Raw genomic sequence first — 26,426 nt, 5'->3', positions numbered from 1 at the left:
CAATCATAAAAGGAAAAACTGATAAAATGGACTTGAACAAAATTAAAACTGCTACTTGCAAAAGACTGTTAACAGGATAAAAAAAAGTCAAACTATAGGCAGGATAAAATAGTTGTAAACCATATATCTGACAAAGACTAATAAATTTAGAATACATAAAGAAAAAACAACAATAAAAAAATAGTCTCATTAGAAAATGAGCAAAAGACATGATGACACATTTTGCCAAAGAGGATACAGAGATGGCAAAGAAGCACATGAAAAGATGCTCAAAATCATCAGCCACTGCTGCTGCTGCTGCTAAATTGCTTCATTCGTGTCCGACTCTGTGCGACCCCATAGACAGCAGCCCACCAGGCTCCCCTGTCCCTGGGATTCTCCAGGCAAGAACACTGGAGTGGGTTGCCATTTCCTTCTCCAATGCATGAAAGTGGAAAGTGAAAGTGAAGTTGCTCAGTCGTGTCTGACTCTTCGCAACCCCATGGACTGCAGCCCACCAGGCTCCTCCGTCCATGGGATTTTCCAGGCAATAGTACTAGAAGATGAAAATTAAAACCACAATTTGATATCACTAAACACCTATCCGCTGGATCATGGAGAAAGCAAGAGAGTTCCAGAAAAACATCTACTTCTGCTTCATTGACTATGCCAAAGCCTTTGACTGTGTGGATCACAAGAAACTGTGGAACATTCTGAAATATCAGACCACCTGACCTGCCTCTTGAGAAACCTGTATGCAGGTCAGGAAGCAACAGTCAGAACTGGACATGGAACAACAGACTGGTTCCAAATAGGAAAAGGAGTACCTCAAGGCTGTATATTGTCACCCTGCTTATTTAACTTCTATGCAGAATACATCATGAGGAATGCTGGGCTGGAAGAAGCACAAGCTGGAATCAAGATTGCTGGGGAAAATATCAATAACCTCAGATATGCAGATGACACTACCCTTATGGCAGAAAGTGAAGAGGAACTCAAAAGCCTCTTGATGAAAGTGAAAGAGGAGAGTGAAAAGGTTGGCTTGAAGCTCAACATTCAGAAAACAAAGATCATGGCATCTGGTCCCATCACTTCATCGGAAATAGATGGGGAAACAGTGGAAACAGTGTCAGACTTTATTTTGGGGGACTCCAAAATCACTGCAGATGCTGATTGCAGCCAGGAAATTAAAAGACGCTTACTCCTTGGAAGGAAAGTTATGACCAACCTTGATAGTATATTGAAAAGCAGAGACATTACTTTGCCACCCAAGGTCCGTCTAGTCAAGGCTATGGTTTTTCCCGTGGTCATGTATGGATGTGAGAGTTGGACTGTGAAGAAAGCTGAGCGCCGAAGAATTGATGCTTTTGAACTGTGGTGCTGGAGAAGACTCTTGAGAGTCCCTTGGACTGCAAGGAGATCCAACCAGTCCTTTCTAGAGGAGATCAGTCCTGGGTGTTCATTGGAAGGACTGATGCTAAAGCTGAAACTCCAATACTTTGGCCACCTCATGCGACGAGTTGACTCACTGGAAAAAACTCTGATGCTGGGAGGGATTGGGGGTGGGAGGAGAAGGGGACGACAGAGAATGAGATGGCTGGATGGCATCACCGACTCTGTGGACATGAGTTTGAGTGAACTCCGGGAGTTGGTGATGGATAGGGAGGCCTGGCGTGCTGTGATTCATGGGGTCATGGAGAGTCGGACACAACTGAGCAACTGAACTGAACTGAACTGAAACACCTACTGGAATGGCTAAAATTAAAAATAGTGACATCAGCAAATGCTGGCTGGAATTCAGAGAAGCTAGATGACCGTAAAATGGTACAGCCACCCTGGCAGATATTTTGGCAGTTTCCATGAAAACTAAATGTCCATGAACACTAAACAGATGACCCAGCAATTGAACTCCTGGCCACTATCCCAGAGTCATGGAGACTCATGTTCAGATGGAAACCTGTGTATGAATATTTATAGCATCTTCATTCATTACAGACAAAACTGGAAGCAACTCAGACTGTCCTTCAATGGATCAGTTCAGTTCAGTTCAGGCGCTCAGTCGTGTCCGACTCTCCACGACCCCATGAAGCACAGCACGCCAGGCCTCCCTGTCCATCACCAACTCCCGGAGCTCACTCAAACTCATGTCCACAGAGTCGGTGATGCCATCCAGCCATCTCATTCTCGGTCGTCACCTTCTTCTCCCGCCCTCAACCTTTCCCAGCATCAGTCTTTTCTAGTGAGTGGATGGATGGTTATAAAAACTGTAGTCCATCCACCCCATGGAGTGTTTGTTGTTGTTTAGTTATTAAGTTTTGTCTGACACTTTTGCGGCCGCAGGGACTGTAGCCTGGCAGGCTTCTCTGTCTATGGGATTTCCCAAGCAAGAATACTGACTGGGTCCCCATTTCCTTCTCCAACCATAGACTACTGCCTAACAATACAAAGGAATGACCTACTGACACGTGTTATGACTTGCATAAATCTCCAGAGAATTAAGCTCAGTGAAAAAAACCGAATCCAAGCGGTGTCATAATCTAAGATCCCATCCATACAGCATTCTTCAAATGACAAAAGCATAGAGTTTGAGAGCAGATGAGTGGTTGCCAGGAGCTAACCAGGGATGGAAACAGAAGGGAAATGAGTGTGGCTATAAAAAGGCGCCCCGTGGGTCTTTCTGGTGATGGAATGTTCTATTCTTGACCACATCAATAACAGAACCCTGGCTGCGGTTCTGCTCTATAGTTTTACACTATGCTACCACTGGGCAAAGATCCACGGGACCATGCCAGACCTCTGCATTATGTCTTACAAGTGCACGTGAATATACAATTACCTCAAAGTAAAGAAGACTCTTGCGAGTCCCGTGGACTGCAAGGAGATCAAACCAGTCAATCCTAAAGGAAATCAACCCTGAATACTCATTGGAAGGGCCGATGCTGAAGCTGAAGCTCCAATACTTTGGCCACTTGATGTGAAGAGCCGACTCATTAGTAAAGACCCTGATGCTGGGCAAGATTGAGGGCACAAGGAGAAGGGGGTGACAGAGGTTGAGATGGCTATATAGCATCACCAACTCAATGGACATGAATCTGAGGAAACTCCAGGAGACAGTGAAGGACGGGGAGTCTTGCGTGCTGCAGTCCACAGAGTCGGAAAGAGACGGATACAACTTAGCGAATGAAGAAAAATAAACACAAAGGCCTCTGCGCCTACAATCACGAGATGGCCAGGGATGCAAAAAAACAAAGCCTTTGCCTTATAAAAAATGGAGGGAAGAGGCGCCACCGTTATTATTGTGAACTATTACAGAATACAGTGGAGTTTTTAAACACAGCAGTCTATGCGTGCTGTCAGAGACGCAATAATGGTCCTGGTGGAAGACTGGAGAACAATTTTGTGTCTCCTTCTCAGTCTACACTCCCTGGAGCAAACTATTACTTAATTTTTTTCCTTTTTTTATAAATCCCATAATTATGTTGAAAACAGAAAAATCTTATTGCTTTTCTCTTTATTAAAGCATTACTTTATTTAATGCCAATATGCAAAATATCCCAGAATTTCTGCGACTCTCCCTTGGAGATCTTTATGTTTTAATAAACCAAGAACCTCAAAAAATGAATGAAATAAAAAAATTACAGTCCTAAATGTAAAAGCCAGAATTATGAAACTTCTGGAAGAAACCTAGGAGAAAATCTTTTGAGAGCTTGGAATAGGCAGTTTTGTTAGGATCCAAAAAGCATGAACCAAAAAGGAAATCAGATGAAAATTAGACTTAATCAGAAATAAAACTTTAGTTTTCATAAAGACACACAGCATCTGAAAAGCCTTGGAATCTTGGGAGAGAGAAGTCTTTTCATTTATTAACAATAGGACTGGGGCCTGGGGGCTCCTGGATGGGGGCTGGTGGCCAGGAGGACCAATAAGCTGATTGGAGGGTTGGAACTTTCAACCCCACTCTCTCCCCACCTTGCCGGACAGGGAAAGGGATGGGGGGACTGGAGCTGAATTCACCATCAGTAGCCAGTGATTGGAGAAGGCAATGGCAAGCCACTCCAGTACTCTTGCCTAGAAAATCCCATGGATGGAGGAGCCTGGTAGGCTGCAGTCTGTGGGGTCGCTAAGGGTCAGACACGACTGAGCGACTTCACTTTCACTTTTCACTTTCACACATTGGAGAAGGAAATGGCAACCCACTCCAGTGTTCTTGCCTGGAGAATCCCAGGGACGGGGGAGCCTGGTGGGCTTCCGTCTATGGGGTCACACAGAGTCGGACACGACTGAAGTGACTTAGCAGCAGCAGCAGCAGCCAGTGATTGGATCAATTACACTTGGGCCTCCATAGAAACCCAACAAGACTGGATTCAGAGACCTTCCAGGTTGGTGAGCATTTGGAGATGCTGTGAGGGTGGTGGTCTGGAGGGGGCATGGACGCCCCCCACCCCTTCCCCACACCTCTCCCTGTGCGTCTCTTCCATCCAGCTGTTCCCAAGTTGTACCCTTTAATAAGAAACTCATAATCTAGCAAGGAGGCTGCTTTTCAGAGTTCTGAGAGTTGCTCTAGCAGATTATGGAACCCAAGGAGGGGGCTCGAGGGAACCTCTAATCTATACCCATGGGACAACCTAGACTCTCAGGTGGGGTCTGAAGTGAGGCCAGTCCTGTATGGCGCCCTTAACCTGCAGGATCCATCCCATCACCAGGCAAACAGTGTGAGAACTGAAATGCCATAGGACACCCAGCCTTTATCTGAGGATTGAGGGGAGAACCCACACATCTGGTGTCAGAAGTGAAGTTGAATGTTGCAGTAGAGGAAAAACAGGCTTTTTTTCAACATGGATACAATTCAAATTCACATCTGTAGATAAGTGGCTGAACAGTCGTGAAGCCACACACCAGAACACAAGTTAGCAATAAAAAAGAATTAATCCACTTACACTCACAACATGAACGAACATCAAAATTATTATGCTGAGCAGAAGCAGCCAGACACTACAGAGAACAAACTGTGTGATTCCATTAGCATGAAATTCAACTATAGTAGCAGAAAGCTGATGAGGTTTGCCTGGGGCTGAAAGCAAGGGAACCCTCCAGGGCCATGAGTCCTCTGTGTCTTGATCCTGGTGGTGATCACAGGGGTAAACTTCCGTTAGAACACACCTTCTCACCACTAAAATGGATGCATGCTATTCTATAGAAACTACTCCTTAATTAATTTTTCAAAAATGATAGGGAGTGTAAATCCATACCACATGTAGCTTTCTTACGTTCTAACGTTGAATCCTTTTGCCCACCTTTCCCTCACCAGACCCTATGAGATCCTTGCCGATTCCGTGGCTGAGGAAGAGCCTGTCCCAGACACAGACGTTTCATCAGTTTCCTCGCCGCCGGTTTGTGCGTTATTAGCAACTTCTTCAATCCACGTTTTCTTCTCGGAACTCTTTACAACCCCCTTTCTGAAGGGGTTGACTTCCTCAGACCCAGATGAAGTGAGAAGTAAACCATTGACCTGGCCCGTGTAAATGCAGACGCCCCGGTCTGCAGGGCAAACCATGGCTGAGGGTCCCTCTGCTTTGCCTTGGGGGCCCCGACCAGGGGAGCAGGGGTGAGTGCCAGTGACACAGAGACCAGGTAGGGGGCCACCTTGATCCTCATGGGTATAATAGTAACTCACTTTCTTATTTTAAACAGAAATAATCATACAGCAACACTCTAAGTCATAATCTAAGCTATCCCACCTGTATCTATATGTAAGCTAAGCTAACAGTAAGCTGTGTGTGTTAGTCGCTCAGTCCTGTCTGACTCTTTGCGACCCGATGGACTGTAACCTGCCAAGCTCCTCTGTCCATGGAATTCTCCAGGCAAGAATACTGGAGTGGATTGCCATTCCCTTCTCCAGAAGAACTTTCCAACCCAGGGATTGAACGCTGGTCTCCTGCATCGCATGCAGATTCTTTACCATTTGAGGTACAGGGGAGGTGCCCTAAGCTAAGCCCACCTATGTCTAAGCTAATCTAACACTTCCCACCCACAGCCCATCCTGCAGACCTCAGCCTTGGAGGCGGAGAAGAGACTCGGGAGCAGCAGGAGGAGAGAGGTGGGAACGGGGCTGAGCCCTGTGGTGGGAGGAAGCGCGGTGCTCTCGCGCGTCATCACAGTCAACAGAAGGTGGTTCTGTCCTGACGCTTTCACAATGTGCGTCGAGATGGTGGTGATGCTCCAGGGTGTCACCAGATGGCCTGGTGGTGAACATCAGAGTCCACCCAGGAAGCAGCCTGCACTGCTGCTCAAGACGCCCACTTTCCCAAGCACTTTCACCTGCGCTGTCTTGTGTATCGACCTTCCCACTGAATGTTCACAGCAGCTCTGGGAGAAGCCAGGGAAATGATGTCACCTGTATTTATGGATGAGCCCCCCCGGTCTAGGGAGGAGCCAGGTGAGGCAGGAGGGGCCCTGCATCAGCAGAGTGGCGGGGTTTGCTCACCCTCCTCTCGGGCCCTGCTGTCTTCCAGGAGGTGTGTGCACACACGCCACAGTCACAGCACGACCCCTCACGTGTGGCCGGTGCAGTCTGGATTCTCCATCAAAACCCTTCAGTCCCCCAACTCCTGACCCCTCCCCACATCACCGCTGATTCCCGGCTTCGTGCACTGCCAGCAGGAAGCAGCTCCGGAGGCTTCCCCCTCAATTTCATCCCTTCTGAACCCCACATGTAGGGGCAGGGCAGAAGGCTGGGCGGAAGAGGCACAGGTCTGCCTCCTTGAAAGGTGCTTCCTTCGTGTGTGCAACTTTCAATTCCAACAGCGCCCCATTCATGCAGCTAAAGGGTGTGTCAATTTGGGGCAGAACTGAGAACCCCATAGGGAAAATGCACATTTAGCAGAAAGCCCTTTTTCTAAAACCCCACAACTCACCCTATTCTCACCACAGAGGCCTTTTCACCCCAAAACAGCCCAAACACCAGTGCCTGATCCATCCTCGAAGCCCCAGTGACCTGAAGAGGTTTAGCAACAGACCACTGAAAAACAGCTGCTTTGACTTCACGGAAATCTCTTTGCTGCGGCCGTTTGACAAGGGCATGCTCCAACTGGCCCCTACAGCTAGTAGATTTCCTCCGTGTCCAAGAGAACACAGCAGAAAGATCCTTGGGAGAGGCCGTGCCCTCAAACTGCCTGCGTGGTTGACTCCCAGGGACCTTGACTGTCAACACTGACAAAGCCAGAGGGCCTCCATGGCGAGGGAGTGGCGTCTTCTGCTGGCAGCAAGCACTTTGCATGTAGAGGAGCGAGTCCTCGGGTTGACAGACACGGGAGCCGCGTGGTGCCCCCTCAGTTCTGATGCAGAGCTAATCCATCATCTCCAACCCTGGAGACTCAGAAAGGAGTGCCACTGCTCCCCTCCCACTGCAGGTTGCAGCTTAACTTTCTTACTTTTTTCTAAAGTCACATTTGGAACTAGGGAAGGGAGGACAGTTCAGTTGTTCTGGATTTGCCCCCATTCCTGGCTGTAGAAAACTATCCTTGAGGACAAAGTTGTTCAAACAGAATTCCAACCAACAACATGGACCACAGCCCTCCAGCCAGGCTCAGAGGGAAGGGCAGTGGGACACAGGCAAGGAGGCCAGGGCTCCCTGAACCCAGAGCCAGAGCCAGGCCAGTCTCAACCGACCACCTGGAAGACGTGCCTACGCCATCCATCCTCCCAGCCAACCACGCTGAGGGCAGGACCTCCACCGCCCCACCTGCAGCCAGGAAAGGTTCAATCCTCAGTTTGGAAACAGAACAAATCAAGGGGAGATGCAGGTCTGTAGTGGAAGATCCCCTGGAGGAGGAAATGGCAACCCACTCCAGTATTCTTGCCTGGAGAATCCCATGGACAGAGGAGTCTGGGGCGCTATAGTCCATGGGGTCACAGAGACAGGACTGAGTGGCTGAGCACAGGGACCCCACCATTCAAGCGTGGACACCCCCACCTGTGAAGGTGACCACTTTGGGAAACAGGGTCATTGTAGCTGCAATTAGACTTTGAGATAAGACCATCCTGGACTTCAGGTGGTCCTAAACCCAGTGACTGGTGTGCTTGTAAAGGAAAGGAGAGCGATCTCGGACACACAGACACGCAGGGAGAAGGCCATGCAGAGAGAGAGGCAGAGACTGGAGTGATGCATCCACCTGCTGCGGCCCGGCAATGGCTGCCGGAGCCTCCGGAAGCCAGGAGAGGGACGTGAAGGGGATCTGTCTGGAAGGAACTGACCTGCAGCCACCTTGATTTCAGACTTCTGGCCTTCGGAGCTGCAGGAGAATACATCCCTATTGTCAGAAGCCACCCCATTCATGGCAACTTGCTATAGTTGCCTGGGGAGCTAATCTTGGGTTCAAATGTGGACCATGTTAAAAAATGAATTCCCCCTTCCGGAAGGGGCCATGCAGAAGCTCCTGCAGACAGAGCACACAGCATTGGCCTCTGGGCAGGGCGCAGCAGATGCCACGGTGGGCTTGCTCTTTGACCAGAGGCTCTGTCTCTAGAAAGTCTAGGAAATGAAGCTCACGAGGCCACGTGAACAGGATGTCACCGCACCGTGGCTGGCAGCAACAAAGGGGGCACGTGGCCCCTCCCAGTCCGTTATTCAGGAACCGTTCCCAGCTCCTTCCAGAACCTCTCTCAGGCAGAGCCTCTGCAGGTCAGTGACTCCAGACATGCTGGGTGGAGCAGGTCTGCTCGTGGGGGGACGAGGCCCACCCCACCTCACATCCCACCCTGCCCAGGACAGTCTGGTCAACGCCCGCTAATCTGCCGTCCTGCCCAGTTTCAGGTCTGTCCCAGCATTTCTTATCTTTAAGGAAGTATTACGAGCAGTTGCCCCAAGGTAGGGCTTCCCAGGTGGCGCAGAGGCAAAGAACACACCTGTCAATGCAGGAGACATGAGACATGAGTTCGACCCCTGGGTCCAGGAGATCCCCTGGAAGAGGGCATGGCAACCCTCTCCAGGATTCCTGCCTGGAGAACCGCATGGACAGAAGAGCCTGGCGGGCTACCGTCCACAGGGTTGCAGAGAGTCAGGCGTGACTGAGGGACTGAGCACACACACAGGCCCCAAGGTGAGCCCCGGCGGGCCAGCCGAACCCGCCCTCTACTCCTGCTCCTTCCGTCCGTCAGCCTGGAGACATGGGCGTGCTGATCAGAGCTGGTTCTTCAACACAGGCTGCACAAAAGATCCCAGCGACGGCCTGTCCTCTGTCCTGGCCCTGCCTCCCTGACAAAAACGCTCAAACAATCTCCATTTAGAAGAACTTCCTCTAAATTTGCGAGAGCAATTAAAGCAGCATGATCAGCAGAAAGGAGATCATTTAGTGCTTGTTTTCCATCAACAATAAAACACAACTTTGAGAAAGATCTGAGGCCATTTGCTGAAAAACTAAATCAGGTACCACATTTTTAAAACTGTTTTTTCAGAAAACTGCCATTGACAGTCAACCACCCAGGAAGGCCGCATTTCTGAAGGCACAATCCATCTCTGAAACACAAGGTGACTTCTGACCAAGTCAGCACAAGGCAGGGGATGCTCCAGGTGGGGGACGGGGGTGGCTGGGCTGAGAAGCCTCACGTGGAGGGTGCCCCGTGGGGCCACAGGGACAGAAGTAGCCCCCAGGCCTCCTCCCTCCCCCTCCAGTGCAGTCCCACCCCTGCCCCAGGCAGGCAGCTGGGAGCACCCACTTCCCCACGGAAGCCATCCTGGCAGGAGCTCTATCTTCATCCGAGGAACCCGAACTTTCCCCAGAATAACCGACCCCCAGAGAGGAAACGTTCAATAGGCTCCCCTCATGCCTCCTTCTCTGAGACACTCCGGTCCCACGGCGAGGCTCACCACCCACCTGGCTCCCATGAGGCCCAGGCTGGACTGAACCCACTAGCATTTCCATCAGCACCTCCCAGGGCTGGAAGCCTCAGAGTGGTGGCCAGCCAGGTCCCACAAGGTGCAGGGCTCCAGACAGGCTAAAGGCCAGACTGGAGGCCTTGGTCCAGCCCTGGGTCTAGGATGCCCTCCTCTGGCTCTCAGCACTCCTGAGCCTCGGCCTCCAGGGCCTCGTGCACCCCATCCCAGGTGGGCACGGAGTCCTCTCCATCTTGGGCTCCTCTTCTTCCAGAATTGTGGGTGCTTTTCTTTGGTGGGGTCAGGACCTGGCCATGCCTGGGCCACCGGGAATCAGAAAGCTTCCAGACCTGCATCTGGGCTCCATCCCAGGGCAGGGGGTAGAGGGTCTAAATTACTAACCAGATCAAGGAAGAGTGAGGCTGTTGTCAGCTGTATCACAAACACAAAGACGGCAATCGACACTCGTTCACACACTCACGGACACACACTCACACGCTCGCAGGCACACACACATCTGCACTCACATGCCCTGGGCAGGCACTGGGCTCTCGGTCCAGCGCAGACAGACCCAGTCCAGCACGTGGCGGAGCCGTGGGCGGGGCCGTGGGTGGGGCAGGGCCCCAACGGATGCTGTCTAGTCAGTCCAGACACAAAGTTCCTGATGCAGGAACAGACCAAGGGGAGCGGCCCAGAGGGATCGGCCCAGCTGGCACTCACGTTGGGTCTGCCGGGCTGGAAGGCGGGAGCGAGTGCTGGAATTGTCCATCCAGAAAACAGACACCTCGCAGGCCGCCAATGCCTGAGCAGCGCCCGCAGGTAGGAACTTTTGTCTTGAAGTCTTTTGTCTTTTGTCTTGAAAGTCTTTTGTCTTGATGTCTTGAAGAAGGGCTGTGCTTTGGGCTCACGGTGAAGGTCCAAGCCAGCGGCCGGCCTGCTTCTTGACCTTTGTTAGACCTAGTGACCATGCTGGGCCAACACGGCTAAAAAGCTGATAAAAGGAGCAAAGGCCCCAGCTGCCCCAGCCCTTGCTGCTCACAAGTGGTTATGAGATTAAAATGCTGCGGCCAGGCGGGGAATCAGGCACTGGCCTCGCTGCCAGGAGTGGGGCCAACAGCTCGGAGCTTCCCAATGCAACTCGGCCATGAGGGCGCAGAGCCTCGGAGCTGACCCAGAGGCTCTCCCCCACGACCCTCCTGAGGAGCCAGGGCTGCAGACGGACGCACGGACGCGCCGGAACACATGACAAACGGAAGTGCAAGGAGATGCTGGGACGAACAGCGGCAGCCCTGTGAGGCAAGACGCTTGTGAGCATTAAAGGTGACAGCAGCTAAGAACTGATAAACCTGTGAGCATGCCCGCGCGAGACGACGGAGAGAGAAAATTCCAGAGCAAATCTGTCTCCCTGCCCACCCCGCCCCGCCCCCCAGGTACGAGCAGCACGGTCCTGCCTGTTGCAGGCTGTGGGGAGGCTCTGATGAGTAGGTGGCCACACAGAGCCCAACCCCCGCGGGGGCTGCTCCCCGGGAGCTGCATCCAGCACTCGGCCAGTCACCCCATCCATCCGTGAAGCCTGCTGCTGCTGGTGGATCAACCAAGGACGGTTCCGACAGCCGGGGATCTTGTAGTGTGCCCCCCAGACTGAGCCAGCTGTGAGGGTGAAAGGGAGCATGACTGATCGCTACCCAGGGCCAGGCTGGTCCTAACAAAGTGAGCACTGGGCCTCCCCGCCCTGCAAGTCACACTCTGAAAACATCCTCTCCTGTAATCAGATGCTGTGATGGCAGTGAGAGGGCTCGGCTACCCAGCAGTGGGGGAGGAGGGGCCGAGAGGAGAGAAAGAGAGTCCTCGAGTCTGCCCCCGAGGTGGGTGAGGGGTGGGAGCCAGGCCTGGGCTGGGGTGCCCTCCCAGGGGTGAGCCTTTGGAGTTCCTAGGGGTAGAAGCTTAGACACAGAGCGATGCTGTCCACTCTGTGCATGTCTGAAATGGCAGAGTGGAAGCCAGAGGCCTTATCCCACTTGGGGGAGTAGCCCCAGGTCAGGCCCGTGCTTGGGTCCTCTCGGCCTTTCCCCTAGAACTTGAGACCAGAGTTTGCAACCCCAGCATTGCGCTCAGTGTCCCAAGAGTCAGGGGCTCACTCTAGTCTGAACGGACGGTCATCCACCTCATGCCCACTGGGGAGAGGACAGCCCCATCCAGGCTGTTGAGGGGACATGCACTCAGCAAGCCTCAAGGCCGAGTCTCTAGCGGGACAACCGCTGCTTCCCCTGCCCCCCAGAAGGGAAGCGGGGTGAGGGAGAGAGCACGGGACAGACGACCTGCGGAATGGGAGAAAACGTCTGCAAATGCCGTGACCGGAAACGGGTTAGTATCCAAAACACGCAAACAGACCATGCAGCTCACCGTCAAAAAGAAAAAACACCTGATTTTAAAATGGACAGAAGACCTGAATAGACATTTTTCCAAAGATGACCTACAGATGGCCAACAGTTACATGAAAAGATGCTCAACATCACTGACCAGGGAAATGCAAATAAAAACCACAATGAGATACCACCTCACATCTGTCAGGATGGCTGTCCTCAAAAAGACCACAAATAACAACCATTGTCGAGGGTGCAGGAAAAAGGGAACTGTTGTACACTGCTGGCAGGAACGCAAATTGGTGCAGCCAGTGGGAAAACAGCATGGCAGTTTCTCCAAAAGTAAAAACAGAACTACCATATGACCCAGAAATTCCACTCCCGGGTATATATCCAGAAAACAAAAAAAAAGACAAACACTAATTCAAAAAACTACACAGCAGCATTATTTACAGTTGTCAAGATATGGAAGTAAGTGTCCGCAGACAGATGGATGAAGATGTGGTACACGTATGCAATGGAATACTACTCAGTCATAAAAAAGAATAACACTCTGCCATTTGCAACAATGTGGACGGACTTGGAGGGCACTATGCCAACTGAAACAAGTCAGACAGAGAAAGACAAACACTGTGTGATATCACTTACATGTGGGATTCTACAAATAAAACAAACTAGTGACATAACAAAAAGGCAAGAGACTCATAGATACAGAGAAGAGACTTGTGGTTACAGTGGGGAGAGGAAACGGGGAGACGGGCAAGACAGGGGTGTGGGGTTGAGAGCTACAATCTCCTGTGTAAAATAGATAAGCCACAATGATATGTTGTACAACACGGGGAACACAGCCAACACTTTACAACAACTACAAGTGGAATGCTGCTGCTGCTGCTGCTGCTGCTGCTGCTGCTGCTAAGTCACTTCAGTCGTGTCCGACTCTGTGTGACCCCATAGACGGAAGCCCACCAGGCTCCCCCGTCCCTGGGATTCTCCAGGCAAGAACACTGGAGTGGGTTGCCATTTCCTTCTCCAATGTGTGAAAGTGAAAAGTGAAAGTGAAGTCGCTCAGTCGTGTCTGACCCTTAGCGACCCCACAGACTGCAGCCTACCAGGCTCCTCCATCCATGGGATTTTCTAGGCAAGAGTACTGGAGTGGCTTGCATAACCTTTAAAATTATGAATCACTATGTTTTTATACACCTGTAACTTATATAATGGGGAAACAGTGGCTGACTTTATTTTGGGGGCTCCAAAATCACTGCGGATGGTGACTGCAGCCATGAAATTAAAAGATGCTTACTCCTTGGAAGGAAAGTTATGACCAACCTAGACAGCATATTAAAAAGCAGAGACATTACTTTGCCAACCAAGGTCCTTCTAGTCAAGGCTATGGTTTTTCCAGTGGTCATGTATGGATGTGAGAGTTGGACTATAAAGAAAGCTGATCGCCGAAGAATTGATGCTTTTGAACTGGGGTGTTGGAGAAGACTCTTGAGAGTCCCTTAGACAGCAAGGAGATCCAACCAGTCCATCCTAAAGGAGATCAGTCCTGGGTGTTCATTGGAAGGACTGATGCTAAAGCTGAAACTCCAATACTTTGGCCACCTGATGTGAAGAGCTGACTCATTAGAAAAGACCCTGATGCTGGGAAAGATTGAAGGCAGGAGGAGAAGGGGACGGCAGAGAATGAGATGGTTGGATGGTATCACTGGCTCAATGGACATGAGTTTGAGTAAATTCTGGAAGTTGGTGATGGACAGGGAGGCCTGGCGTGCTGCAGTCCATGGGGTCACAAAGAGTCTGAAATGACTGAGAGACTGAACTGAACTGAACTTATATAACATTATACATCAACTGTGCATGCATTCAAAGTCACTTCAGTTGTGTCTGACTCTGCAACCCTATGGACTGTAGCCTGCTAGGCTCCTTGTCCATGGGATTCTCCAGGCAAGGATACTGGAGGGGGTTGCCATGCCCTGCTCCAGGGGATCTTCCCGACCCAGGGATCAAACCCACGTCTCTTACGTCTCCTACGGCGGCAGGCAGGGTCCTTACCACCACCACCACATCAACTTGTGTGCTAAGTAGTCTCAGCCGTGTCCAGCTCTTTGTGACCCCATGGACCGTAGCCCACCAGGCTCCTCTGTCCATGGGATTCTCTAGGCAGGAATACTGGAGTGGGTTGCCGTGCCTTCCTCCAGGGGATCTTCCCTTCCCAACCCAGGGATCAAACCCACGCCTTATGTCTCCTGCATTGGCAAGTGGGTTCTTTACCACTAGTGCCACCTTGGAAGTCCATATCAACTAAATCTCAATAAAAATAAAAAACAAAGCACCAAGGGCAAGGAGGGGGCGAGGCCTCAGGGTTGTGCGGGGAGCAGTGAGGTCACTGAGATTCAGGCCCTGTGCGGAGCCCGCAGACACAGCCCCACCCTCTCTCCGTCTGCTGAGAGCCGTGTCCACTGGGATGCTCAGCTCAGACAGGGTGAGAAGGGAGCAGATTTGCTCACAAGAGATTCACACTCGGGAAGGAATGCTCTTTCTGTGGGATCAGCAGACGTCTTAGCACATGACACTCTCCCTCCTTACAGGGAACTCGACAACTGGTGAGCAGACTTGTTCTGAAACTAAATGCCCTCAGCTCTTTGCATCCACAGGCTCCCCATTCTCCTCAGGACTGAGTGACCGTAAATCTCCCCCATCCGTTTTATCATCACTACCCACTGCTGGCTGCTTTTCAGCATCTCTGCACTGTACAGCAGGTGCAGTCTTGATTGAAGAGGGAGTATTCACAACCTGATTTTTATTTCTGCAAAGATTCCGACACCTCAGTGTTGACGATTAAAGATGCTGTCATCGTGGTTCTCCCTACACCTTCCTTCCGGGTGCCACATCGCCAGTTAGAGTCCTGAGCTTCTGGATGTAAAACAGAGTCCATGACGGATGCCCGTCCCTTACTCTGGAAAGAGAACATCATTCTTCCGTCTTTACCATGTTCTGTACGCAGGACAGGCAGCAGGACAGAGGAAATGGGTGTAAAAGCATGAGGAGAACGGCAGATATATTTCAAGGACAACAGCTGTCCCTCCCCATGCATCACGTGGGCAAACCTTCAGAGTTGGCTGCTGGCAGGACTGTAAATTGAGGCAACCACACCCCAGGTCAGCTGAGCCATAGGAATGCAAATCTAACATGCATGGCCCTGCACTCAGACATTCCTTTCCTGGAAATTTGTCCCGAGCAGGTCATTAGACAACTGCTTAAGACATATATTCAAATCACATGCAACACCCTAAATACCCACGATTATGCAGCTGGTTACATAGAGGGTGATAGATTGATTTGATGGAAACCAAGGCAGCCATTAATAAGAGTGATACATACCAACACCCATCATGTCGGTTAGTGGTGCTGCCCAGAAAAGACAGACAGGACTGCTTATGCGACAAGCATAAGCATAATTTAATTTTGTTTCAGTTAAAGCATGTGTGCACGTGTGCGTGCGTGTACACGCGTGTGCACACTTGTGTAGGCATGTATGCCTGTTTGCTTAGAAGAGATGTGAATAGTGGATCTTCTGGGAAGAGAAGTATGAGAGTGGCCGTCTACTTCTGCATTCCTAACTGACCATCGCAGTTAAATACATGAAGATGTATTAAGGATCAGAAAAAAAAAGTCTTCATATGGAAAAATATGCAAAGGTAACTTGCTCACGTTTATGAACCCAGGCCACAAATGGGAGATGACATCACATTGGCCGACTGCTGCAATGGTCAACTTGGCAAGACCACCGTGCTCAGTTGTTAGGTCAGATGCCGTGGTTTTTTAGGATGAGGTTAACATTTAGGTCAAGTAAAGCAGATCAACTCCACTGTGTGGCAGGCCTCCTCATCCAATGAGTTGAAGACATTACGAGTAAGACTGAGCTCCTCTGAGGAAGAAGGAATTCTGCTCCAGATGGCCCCAAGATGGACCTGCAGTGCCGCCTCCTCCCTGGGTCCGCAGCCTGCCGGCCAGCCCTGTAAATTTCAGCCACACCAACCTCCAGAGACGCATGAGCCAGGTCATTAAAATAACTCTGTTTCTTTCCTGGTCTCTCCCCCTTGCTATACACAAACACACATCCTATTGACTCTGTTTCTCTGGAGCACCTAAACTCATGTTTATATTTTTAACAAACTTTGATTTTTTAGAGCAATTTTCGGTTCACAGCAAAGTTGAAAGGAAGCTAAAGGTTTCTCTTGCTTCTACACACGCATAGCTTCCTCCACTATCAAAATCCCCACCAGAATCATACATTTGCTACAATTGATGAAACTCCCTTAACACGTCAGCATCACCCAACGTCCATAGTTTTACACTAGGGCTCACAAACGTTGCATTGAATCTATAGGTGGCTTTTGGTAGTAATGACATTTTAACAATATTAGTTCTTCCAACCCATGAACACAGGACACCTTTCCATTTATTTGTGCCTTCTTCAATTCCTTTTATCCATGTCTTTTTTCAGAGTAAAGGTCTTTCACTTCCTTGGATAAACTTATTTAGAAGCATTCTATTATTTTTGATGCGATTAAAATGAAATTGACTACTTCTTTTTCAGAAAATGCACTGTTATTGTATAGAAACACTACTGATTTCTATATGAATTGTGTCCGACAACTTTACTAAATTCTTTGATTAGATATAACTTTTTTTTTGGTTGAGTCTTTGGAATTTTCTGTATATTCAGTCACATCATCTGCAAACATAGACAGTCTCTCACTTTCCGTTCCTGATACCTTCCATTTCTTTTTCTTGCCTGACCGCTGTGGCTAGGACTCCCCGCACTATGCTGAATAGGTGTGCTGAGAGTAGGCACCCTCATCTTGTTCCTGCTCTTACAGGAAAAGCTTTCAACCTTTCACCACTGAGGACGACGTCAGCTCAAGGCTGCAATACATGTGGCCTTTATTACGTTGAGATATGCGTGAATCCCCAACCTCCCTTGACTGAATCGCATTGGCTGGTGTGCTGGCTGTGGCCAAAGATGACGGAGAGTGTGACTGTAAGTCAGTGGGATCTCTGACTGGTAGGGGGACACAGGGCACTTCAGTTCAGTCCAGTCGCTCAGTCGTGTCCGACTCTTTGCGGCCCCACGGACTGCAGCACGCCAGGCCTCCCTGTCCATCACCAGCTCCCGCAGTCCACCCAGACTCGCATCCATCGAGTCGGTGATGCCGTCCAGCCATCTCACCCTCTGTCGCCCCCTTGTTCTCCCACCTTCAGTCTTTCCCAGCATCAGGGTCTTTCAAAGGAGTCAGCTCTCCGCATCAGGTGGCAGAAGTATTGGAGTTTCAGCTTCAGCATCAGTCCTTCCTGGAAGGACACAGGGCACTATAACCTGGCAAATGGACATGTGCTCAGAGGAGGGGTGGCTCGCAGAACTGTTTCAGAACGTGGATTCTGTGGAATGGATGTGAATGGATCCTTTCTTATAAAAACTTCGAGACCACGTACTTTACAGGCTGGGGTCCGGAGTCCACCCAGCAGTTCTGCTTGACAAGGTCTCTGACTGCGCCAGCTTGCTTCATCCGTTTTTTTGGACTCCGGATTCGTTCTCCTGAGTCTGCTCCTCGGGGTCCACCCCCACCCGCCCGCCACTTAAGAGTGTTAAGGCCTCAGGTTGGCGTGGCACCTGCACACCGTGCGCCGCAGCAGAAACCATCTCTCATCCCCTACAGCCGGCAGGCAGGGCTAGCTCAAGCACTGCCTCCTTGGTGGACAAGAAAGGTTATGGCAGCAAATTCTAGAACCAAAGGTCAACTCACTCCATGACAAGTTTTTTAAAAGCTCCCATTTAAACCCATTTGCTTTCAGCACAGCAAAGCCGGTCAGCCAACTGCCCGATGGCCACTGTCCCTGTGTCGGCGCGCCCCAGTCATTACCTGGGTCTGCAAGGAGGGCCTGGCGTTTCCGCGGGAGGGGCACAGTGACCGGGGGAGAGCAAGAAAAGCCCCGTGGACTGAGGGCGGGGTGGACGCTGCGTGTCCCCTCTGCCTGGAGTCCCCACAGACACATCCATGAGTGCTCAGGGTCTGGAATCCTACGTTTGGAGGGAGAGCAGGGTTCGGGGAGCAGGCCCCAAGCTGCCTCGAGGAGCACACTTGGATGACGCACTTCTCGGTGTGACAGCTCTGCTTCTGGTGTGTGTTTCCAAAGCCATGAACCGATCACCTGCTGAATGCACACCTACATGGGAAAACAATCTGATTCTTGCTACGGGGGGTACGATGCTATCAGCATTTCAGTCTCCCAGAATGCAAGAGGCAGGCAGAGAAGTTAAGCACCAGTTGGCAGGGCTGGATGGACAGGGACACAGGTGGGCCCCTCCCAAGCCTGGCCGACCTCACAGATACACTGGGTTGTGTCCTCACACCCCAGGATGACCGTCAGACCTTACTGTGTTTAGTGCCGACAGACGTATAGCAGCTGTACAATTGTCCTTTGCTGAGCACACCTAAAAGACGACTTAGGGGAATGGGGAGTCACCGTTTGATGGGCAGAGTCTCTGTTTGGGAAGATGAGAAAGGTCCATGGACAGATGAAGGAGCTGATTGCAAAACACTGTGAATGTATTTAAATCCACTGACCTGGACACTTAAGAGTGATTACAGTGTTAACTTTCACTTATGTGTCCTTCACATGAAAAAATTTAATTAAAAAAATTATAAGATGACTTACTCTGACTCCTAGATTCCAGGACTATTGACGTGAGATCAACTCCAGACCAGAAGTGTCCTTAAAATGCCAGCAGGCATGATGTCAACTGGGAAGCCAGCAATGCGTGGACCCCCAGGATTTCTCAGGAAGAACAGATACACCAGCCTGGGAACACAGGACAAACCACACAGCTTGGGATTTTTTCTTGGATCTAAAGGAGGAGAGAGTAAAAGACTGCATCCCCATAAAATATAATAGGCCGATTGATAGTGATGACACAAACGTGGCTGATGGGCACACATCTACAATCCAAATCTTAACTCACCCAGAGCACAGATTGCACAACGCTGGCACAACTCAAAGACCCACCATGACGCATTGTGTTGAATGTAATGACAACTGAAAAGTCGACGTTTTTGTGTCTGACATCTTCAGCTCATATGTTTCCTCTCTTCAGGGATCTCTTCTCTATCACGCCGGCAAAGAGAAAAGGCAAGACGTATTACGGTACCCATCAGACAAATGGGTAACTGTGCAATAGGCTGGAGCTACTGCAGGTCAGCTCTGTGTGACAGAAAATACCCGGAGACAATAACATCATGGACCATAAAAGGGAGAATCTCAGTGAAAAACACTACAGGCCAACGGGAAAACAAGGCCAGTGATTTAGCTGAGATTTGAATTAAGAGGATTAAAGAAAAAGAATACCATGTGGTAGAAATGAAAAGGTCACAGTATGTGTGTATATATACACGGACACAGCTGAGCGACTGAACTGAACTGATACACACATACCTCCTAAGTCCCTTCAGTCATCCCCGACTCTTTGCGACCCCAGGGACTGTAGCCCTCCAGGCTCCTCTGTCCATGGGATTCTCCAGGCAAGAACACTGGAGTGGGTTGCCATGCCCTCCTCCAGGGAGCCTTCCCGACCCAGGGATCGAGCCCATGTCTCCCATGTCTCCTGCTTTGGCAGGCGGGTTCTTCACTGCCAGCCCCACCTGTGATGCCCCAGATATATGTACAGGGACACCGTGCACACAGGCAAGACCACCCGAGGACATGGGGAAGGAGTCTGTCTACACTCCAGGGAGAGAGGTCTCAGGAGGAACCAGCTCCAAGCAGCAGGACCTCAGGCCTCCAGCCTCCAGAGCCATGAGGACTAGATCTCCGTTGTTTGAGTCGCCCCATCTTGGTCCTCTGACAGCCCGAGCAGACTGATGCAGGGGCCAGTGTTACCTCTGTCCTTTGTAAGGTCACCGGTTTCCTAAGCTTATCTGAGCCAACGCCTTAAATTCCCGTCTCCAACCATCCTCTGCAGGAAGGAAAAAAGCACAGGCTTCGCTTCTCACCTCAGGATAGTCAATCAGGCTCTGAGGAATTTCACGATCCCTCGTGTCTGGGGAGGGTGAAGCCTCCGACTTGCAGGCTCCTCTGAGACTCTGCACAAGTGCTGGGCCAGCCTGTCCCCAGCGCACTGCCCAGTCCTCCGCTCTGCAAGGTGCCTCCCTGCAGACGGGATGCCAGGACCCAGGACAGTGCCATCTGTCCCAGCAGCCCGACAGCGCATCTTAACGACACGCCAGGCAGGGACCCATCCCTGGCTACGGTCCAGGTTATCCAATGAGTCACACCATCCCCGACGAGCCAGCAGGGCCCTCATCCAGTAATCGGTGCTGCTTTAGGCATGATGGCTTCCTCATAAACTCAGCTGATGGCCTTCCATTATTGCTTTTCAGAGGGAAGATTTAGGGCAGCAGAAAATACTATGAAAAAGGATATTAGGCTTAGATTGACCATAATACAATGATCATGAGATCCAAGCTCCCCAGTCTACGCTGTACCATTAACTACACATCTTCCCCACATGCCACCCGGCGGGTCGCAAAGCAAGTGTTGGCTGGAGATTTCAATCTCAGTGAGCAATTTAAACTCAGTGTTTTGCATAAATAGATTACACAAAATCGGTTTATTGTGATTTCCACATATATGGGATGGGGAAATGTCATAGAGGATTTCTCCTTCTCGAGGAGGCTCAAACAACAGAGAAGTAAATTCCACTCGTCTCAGTCAGCGCAGGTGGGGCACATCGAGGGGAAGGTGACAAAGTGGAATTTCACATCGTGAAGGCTGGGACTCTGGAGGGTCCCTTGGACAGCAAAGAGATCAAACCAGTCAATCCTAAAGGAAATCAACCCTGAATATTCATTGGAAGGACTGATGCTGAAGCTCCAATACTTAGGCCACCTGATGCAAACAGCTGACTCATTGGAAAAGACCGGCATGCTGGGAAAGACTGAGGGCAGGAGAAGGCGGTGACAGAGGACGAGATGGTCGGATGGCATCACCGGCTCAATGGACGTGAGTTTGAGCAAACTCAGGGAGATAGTGGGGGACAGGGAAGCCTGGTGTGCTGCAGTCCATGGGCATGCAGAGAGTCGGACATGACTTAGTGACTGGACAACAACAAAGGCTTGGACGCCGCCCTCTGCGTTTCTGATTTCACACCAGGATCCCTGTCTTACTTTTAATCTGCCACAGAAATCTCTCGGATTGCGATGTATTATCCTACCCAGCAATGCCTCTCTGAGCATCAGGGGCCGCTTCATCTGAAGAGGGAGACGCCCCCAGTGTGGATGCCTCAGACCCAGGGGCGGAGCAGGAGGAGCCAGGCTGTCAGCCCCCTCACCGCCCCCTGAACAGCCAGGCACAGTCAGGACGCCCATCTGTGCATCAGGACACCCTGTGGCCTCCAGAGGGCAGCCCGTGGCCGGGCCCTCAGGCACCTCGCAGTCCAGCCTGGTGCCAAGGGCGCCTCTCATTTCCGGTGGCATCTGTGGGTGCATTTACCAGGCCCTTGCCGGCTCCCTACCGACCAGCAGGGCAAACGTATGGGCTTCCTGTGGCTGCTGTAACAGAATATCACAAACTAGTGGCTTAAAGCAACACAAATGTATTCTTCTACAGTTCTGGAGTCCTAAATCAAGACCCTGGCAGGACTGGTACTTTCCGGAGGCTTCATGGAAACTCGTGGCATTGCCTTTCCAGTCCCCAGGGATGCCTGCATCCTTGGCTCTGGCCCTTGCCCACACCGCTGTGACCTCTGCTCCAATTCAGCCTCTGCCCACCTGCCCCCTCCTATAGGGACCCTTGTGAGGACAGTGGGCCCACCCAGATAACGCAGGTAACCTCCCCATTTGAGTCTTACACCTGCAAAGTGCCCTTTGCCCTGGAAGGTCCCATATTCACAGGTTTAAGGGATCAAGATGAGGACTTCTTTAGAGACCGTTATCACATCTACTATAGGGAACTCTGGTTTTCTCTGTAATTCTCCAATGCAGGATAGTTCGCGAATGTTCTTATATGCTTATCAAATCATAAACTTGTATTCTAAATATATCGTCCATGAGCTCAGAAGCCTAGCTTGGGGGCAGGGGTGTCAAGAAGGAACAGACTATGGAAAATGACCGGGCCTGCATGATCCGGGCAGGGCATGTGAGGCTGGGTGTTCACAGAAAGGAGGGGCTGGCTCCAGGCCCAGTATCCTCACCCGGAGGTCATGTGCACCATCGTGATGGTGCGAACCCCAGAGCCTCCAGCTCTCAGAAAACTGAACCTCTTTCTGAAGCCACAGACCTTCTGCCCTTCTCGGGCTTGAGATCATCGGACACGTTTTCCTAGCAACCACCTGTCGTCTCTCTGTCCCGGGGCTTCTCTGAAGTTCAAGCAGCACTTCTCGACGTGACGCCTCATCTCTGCAATCTCCCAGCTCTTTCCTGGGACACGCCTGGCTCACAGGAGAGTCCCCCACTGTGGGGATCGCAGGGGACAACAGGCCGGCTTACAGGGTGTGTGTTTATAGAAGCCTCTGGAGGGATGATGTAGAGACCTTGGGAGATTTGCATCCGATGCTGGGACTTCAAATGAGATCCTCAAGCAGGCTCTGGGGAGAGTCTAGAGCACCCTTCCAGCCCACTGGGGAGTAACACAGGGGACTGGTATATTACAAGGGTTCTGTTGGCTGCAGAGACCGAGAATTCAATCCAAACTGGCTTGAGCAAAAGAAAACATACAGGCTCACACTCTGAATAGTCCAGGTGTGAATGGCTTCAGACACGGTGGGATCCAGCAGCTCAGACGACGTCAGGAATTCTTGAACTCCTTCCCTCGGGTCTGCTTTCAGCTGTGCTGTCAGGGCTGACCTGACTTGCACCACCCTGAGAGTGACACCTCCTTAAGCTCTGTACCCCTGGGCCCCACTGGCTTTTCCCTTGTCCCAGCTTTGGTTTATATTCCTGTTCTTAGGCAGGCTTTCCCCTCACGATGACAGAATGGCTGCAGCCCAGTTCAAAAGCCTCGCCTGAAGAGCAAAGCCCATCCCCCAGTGACATTTTTCTCATCCATCATCTGGGAAGTGAGGTCAAAAAACAGGTGAGGAACTTCCTTGATGGCCCAGTAGATAAGAATCCGTCTGCCAATGCAGGAGACACAGTTTTGATGGCTGCTCCGGGAGGATCCCACATGCCTCAGAGCAACTAAGCTCAAGCATCACAAGTACTGAAGCCCACGTGCCCTGGAGACTGTGCCCCCAGCAAGAGAAGCCACCAGTGAGAAGCCCACGTGCCAAAAAGGAGAGTAGCCCCCGCTTCTTGCAACTAGAGAAGGCCCATGCCCAGCACGAAGACCCAGTGTGGCCAAACCTTAATTAACGGATTTTAAAGAGAAACACAAGGAAGGCCCCTGGAAAAGCAGCTTCAGATGGACGCCTGCCTCGAGTTCCAGCTTGGACTGAATGGTCTCTGAAATCTAATACTTGATGAAAATTATAAATTGCTCTTAATTGTGTGTCCCCACCAGGCTCCATCTGCCTCCAACTTTTCCCAAAATGAGCTCCTTCTTTGTCTCACCAGTATATTAATCAGGAAAATGATGTGGGTCTCAGCAGCTCTCAGGCGGAGCGTGATTACTGCTTCCAGGTCAGCAGTGATGTCAGCTCAGATAGCTCACACCTGAAGCGAAGACTGAAGAACACCCCACCAATCTGTTCCTCGGTGACAGTGACCAGTCCAGGAGGGGACAGAGCCACCCTGCCAGGCCCGCCTTGTCAGATGAAAGTGCGATCAAAGTGAAATTTAGAGCCAGACAAATTCTCAAATCATTTCCTTAATGTAGCAGAGAAGATCTCTAAAAACACTTAATCTGAGCAAGGCCCTGGTTCTCCTGGGAAGAAAGTGATGAATGAGGCTTCTCTCCAGAAGTTCAGCCCCACCCAGGACGGTCCCTAATTTGTGGCTGAAAGTGAAGTCGTGTCCGACTCTTTGGGACCCCATGGACTGTAGCCTACCAGGCTCCTCCGTCCATGGGATTTCCCAGGCAAGAATACTGGAGTGGGCTGCCATTTCCTTCTCCAGTGGCTCTTCCAGACCCAGGGATCAAACCCGGGCCTCCTGCATTGCAGACAGACACTTGACCATCTGAGCCACCAGGGAAGCTGTGGTTAGGGTTAGGATTTTCTGACTCCACGATGGTGTGAAAGTGATGTGCATACAGTAGAAACTGTGGAAGGTTTTGAATTTGAATCTTTTCTGAAGCTGGAAAGACGGGGTCCAATCCTCTCTCCTGGTCAGCCCCGTGATCTCAGGGTGGAAAACCACACATTTCCAACCATCCAGGACCCAGACAGCCACTGTGTTGTTCACCTTAGTGCAGGACCCAGTAAGTTACACAGGAGGGTCAGCACTTTATCACAGGCTTTGTTTCGTCCAGCTGTAGGTTAACGTCAGTGTTCTGAGCACACGTGATGGAGGCTAGGCTGAGCTGTGACGTTTGGGAGGAAAGAGGTCGTAAACTTATTTTAACTTATGATGGTTTATGAGAACGTGGGGCTCCATCGCAGGCGGGGGAAGACCTGTATATCCCGACTATTGCGTCCGCAGAGCAGGAAAGAGGGCCCTCAGGGACGACCATGTGAGACCAAGAAAGGGGCCCACAGGCTCGGATCAGACACGGACATGCTTGAGCGTCTGCACACCCACAGCCCAGGCTGGCCTCCGGTCCTATCGGTGAAGTACCGCCCTTGGGCCCCCAGGTCATGCCCCTGCAAGGACATACTCCATGTTCTCTGCTTGTACCAACAGACGGCAGTGTGATGGGGTCGCTGGAGCCCAGGGCTGAGCCCTTCAGCATCTTTGCATGATGTGGATCTCCCATTTATATGACTTTTGGTCTGAGAGCAGGTCCAAATCTGAGACATCCAGGGCAGCTAAGCTTCAACAGCAAGTCCTTAGTCTTTCTGGCTTGAAGAACCAGCGTAATGAGTTTGGGGCAAGCACACCCACTGGAGACCATGTGGGAAATCCTGGAGAGGACACAGCCAGGACAGGAGAAGGTCCTCTGTGTATGAACTCAGCCCACGTCTCTGCTGACCACTGAATGGCACAGACACAGGGCAGGCTAAAGTGGCCCTGCTAAGACTACAAGAGCTGAGCCTGGACGTGAGCTTCCACACTGCAAGAGACAGGATTTGAAGTTTGAGTTCAGCCACATACACTGCCTGCTTAACAAAGAAAATAAGTACTCTCTGGAGACACAGAAAAAAATCCAAAGTCCCTATGACATAACACTAACAAGGTACAGGATAGAATCCAAAAATACAAGATACATGAAGAAACAGGAAAAGAAAACAATCATAAACATGCATGTACCTAATAGAATTTCAAACTCCACGCAGCAAAAAATGATAGAATTAAAAGAACAGACAATTCCAAAAGGACTGTTGAAGATTTTAAATTTCCTTCCCTCATACATAAACCAAATAGAGTAAAAATGAGTAAAGCTACATAGATTTACTCTCTACCACAAGCAGAAACTGCATGATACACATTCTTTGTAAGGCCACCTAGAGTGTTCACCAGGACACGCTACACGGTCCAACAGAATAAGACCTATGAAGTGTATATTCTCTGACCAAAGTGGAATTAGATTAGAAGTTAATAATAAGATATTTCAAAAAAACTGTTAATGTGGGACAATTCTTCTCATAGAAGAAAACACAAGGGAAATTCAGAAAATATTCACAGCAAATAACAATGAAAATACAACTCATGATTTCTGGAATATGCTGAGATTTATAACTTCAAATGTCTATGTTAGAAAAAAAAACAGTTGAAAAATTAATGAATAAGTGTATAACCCAAGAACCTAGTAAAAGTAGAACAAAGTAAACTTAAACAGAAGGAAGGAAATAATAAAATCAATGAAATGGAAAACAAACAAGACCAATAAAATTCATAAACCCCTCGCCCTACTGGTTTAAAACAGAAAGAGGATAAATTATCAATTTTGGGAACAGAGTACAGAGCATTGTGCAGAACCTACAGATTTTAAAAGGAAAAATAAAGGAGTATTTGAATAAGTTTTTGCCAACAAGTTTGGTGACTCAGATGAAATGAACAAATTTGTGAAAAATGTGTAGCTTACCAAATTTAACACAGATGACCACTGTGAATAGC

The sequence above is a fragment of the Moschus berezovskii genome, chromosome 12, assembly GCF_049115385.1.
Source record: "Moschus berezovskii isolate FMDL1 chromosome 12, NW_MosBer_1.0, whole genome shotgun sequence".
NCBI lineage: Eukaryota > Metazoa > Chordata > Mammalia > Artiodactyla > Moschidae > Moschus > Moschus berezovskii.
The sequence above is the reverse complement of the archived record's forward strand: the minus strand, read 5'-3'. Positions refer to the sequence as shown.